We start from the raw sequence: 2,998 nt of genomic DNA on the forward strand, positions 1-2,998 counted from the left end.
TGTATTTTGTCAAATGCCCTTTCTGACTCAATCGAGAGGTTCATGTGATTTCTCTTTTTCAATTTATCAATGTGATTTATTACACTAGATTTTCTTGTGTTTCACCACGCTTGCATACCTGAAATAAAACCCACTTGATCGTGGTATAAAATTCTTTTAATGTGCTTTTGGATTTGGTTTGCAAGTATTTTGTTGAGGACTTTTCCATCTATATTCATTACAAATATTGGTCTGTAATTTTCTTTTTTCATATCTTTATCTGGTTTTGATTAGGGTGATGTTGACATCATAGAATAGGTTTGATAGTATTCTTTCTTGTTCAGTTTTTTGGAAGAGCTTGAGCAAGATTGGTTATTAGATCTTCTTTGAATGAATGGTAGAATTCACCTGTGAAGCTATCTGTTCCTGGACTTCATTTCTGCGGGGGGGGGGGGGGGGGGGGGGTGATGACTATTTCAATCTCTTCACTTGTGTTTGTTTATTTATTTATTTATTTATTTATTTATTTTTTTTGGTTTCTGTAAAATTCATTTTTTATTTGTTTGAGGAATCCAGAATTTCACACAAAACAGAATCTTTCTTCCATAATTGTATAAAAGAAGATTACCAAGTAATTGATTGCATTTGTGATACTCAAGTTCTCTGTTCTCGTTGAAAATTAATCTTGAAAGTAAGGTTGACCAATGGCAATTGGTCCACTGCCCAGTAAACAATTGTTATTTTGATTATTTTAGTCATTATTTTCGCTAAAATAAACACACAAATAAGTAAATAAAAGCCCTCAGATTGCTTATTTTGGCTAATGAACCAACTGTTTAAACGCATGTGGCAAAATCAAGCACTAGACACTATATTTAGCAGAAATCATCAAGTTAATTTAGAAAACTGTCAGACACTAGAGTTTCTATTTAGAAAAGCCAAGCAAAGTAAAGGCAGGTAGATCACTCCTTTTGGAGGTCAAAGTAATGGATATACAATTATAGGTTGCAGTTTTGGTTCCCCACATGGATTTTGAGTACAAAAAGTACAATGTGATAATGAGAACACTGAAAAGTCACAGATGTACTCCTATAGTGGAGTACAGAGGGGAAACTTTCTGGCATAAACTTTGTATGTAGTGATTATAAAAATGTTCCTAGCATGTAGGTGCTACAACTAACATTTATGATACTAATGATGATATGGTAACACATCATCTTCCCATGACTACAGCAGGATGACTCAAGACCTTATTGTATATGTTACCGGTTTAGAAAGGGCTTTTTGCCCTGGTTTCCAAAAGGTTAGATGGTTAGACTTAAAGAAAATGGAGAAGGCAGTGGAAGGTTCCTGGACATTATGTAAAGCTAGAAATAGGGAAAAGGAGAAATTAGAATCAGGGAAATAGTGACAGAAAACATTAGATTGCAAAGATGAAGGAGATTTATCTGATTAATTTATCACATAAATTTATTTGGAGATACCATTTTTGGGGTGGACTTATATAAATAAATATCAGAAGAGAGAGAAAAAGATGAAGAGATGAATTGAAACAGCATCATCATGGAAATAAAGTTAAGCAATCTGTATTGTGAAAGTGCTATAATCAAGGTTGTAATTCAATACCTCCTGATTTGCCTTCCTCATTATCCTCACCTACCCTATCTCCAATGAAGCTATAGGAACCCTGTGAGTCATCACCCACACATAAGAGACTGGGGGCTGAAATATCTCTCCAGTCCTGGCAAGAAGGGATACGGATTTGTTTGACATCCTCACTCCCGGGAAGGAAGCCAAACAGTTTCTTCATGCGCTGCATGCTGAGGAGTCGTGAGTGCTGCTCTGCAGCTTGTCGGAAGAGCGCCCTCTCATTATGGAAGTGATTGGTCCAGTAGTGATGCTGCAGAGAGGTGAGGGGAGAGCAGCACTTCGCCAAACAACAGGAGACTAGGGCAGAGATGGTTGCCAAGGTGATCAAAATCCAGCCTAGCATTTGCGACTGGTATCTGTGCAGAAGAGCCAATTCATCTCTTACCAGGGTCATGTCAGAAGGAGTTGAACTGCAGCATGGAAACCCAGCGAGGAGCTCTTCCCGTTTGCTGGGGACGTTGTCGAATACCGGGTAATGGTCCACAGAAGCAAACTCGCTTGCTGCACACTCGTAGTACGTGCCTGTGAGCAGCGTCGCCGCCAGCCACGTTAACGGAGCAACCAGTGCCCTGCCGGTGACGCCGACGAAGCCGAGGCAGGCCAGCCTGCGTTCCCGGGGGCTGGGCCTGCCGCGCGGAGCTGCACAGCTGCAGCAGTGTTCACTAAGGGTCCACGTTTGGCTCCTCAGGGCATAGCCGGCAACCAAAAGGATCAAGGCAGGAAGGACTAGAAAAGCAGAGCCGTAGTAGACGTTTTTGCCAACCTGACAGGGACATCTGAATGCGAAAGTGGAGAACACTTGTTGCCCGCCAATCGTCAGAGCAGCAATCAAAGAATTGATAAATGTTCCACTTCTTTGTAGTGAAGATATGATATTGTTGAGAGTTGGACTCATGGTGGGAAACTTTCACACCAGGCAGCGTATGACCCTTTCTGATCATTAGACTCCACCGGCTATAGCCGTTTTATGAGATCTTTCTGGTTTAACTGGTTGTGCCAAGTAACCCAGGCTCTTTACATGTTTAAAGAGTTCTACCATCCTTCCCTGTGAAGAGCTAATAATGCGCTTCACATTGACCTGGAAGAAATTGAGGGAGACATTCATCTGGTATAAGTGAAGGGGAGAAATTTTTCAGTATATCTTCCCACAGACTGCCAGCATCTTCTCATGGGGTGTTTTGTAGAATAACCTACAAAATATTGAGCACCAGCAACAGCCAGCCCAGTATCCGCGAATTTCTCAGCACCGCAAAGCCTCTAGTAAAAGGAAAAAAAAAACAAAAACCCTGGCCGCCGCGGCTCCGGAGCTTCGTGTTTGTTTATTTTTGATGCCTTCTATTTCTTCTAAGGTCAGTGTAGGTGGTTTGTG

General features: G+C 41.1%; 1 pseudogene; it reads right to left on the bottom strand.

Annotated features, from left to right (window-relative positions):
• Window positions 1-519: 519 nt before the first annotated feature.
• LOC131278278 (calcium homeostasis modulator protein 4 pseudogene) lies at window positions 520-2,528 on the bottom strand (annotated as a pseudogene).
• Window positions 2,529-2,998: the final 470 nt, after the last annotated feature.

This window comes from Dasypus novemcinctus, chromosome 4 (assembly GCF_030445035.2).
Source record: "Dasypus novemcinctus isolate mDasNov1 chromosome 4, mDasNov1.1.hap2, whole genome shotgun sequence".
Lineage (NCBI taxonomy): Eukaryota > Metazoa > Chordata > Mammalia > Cingulata > Dasypodidae > Dasypus > Dasypus novemcinctus.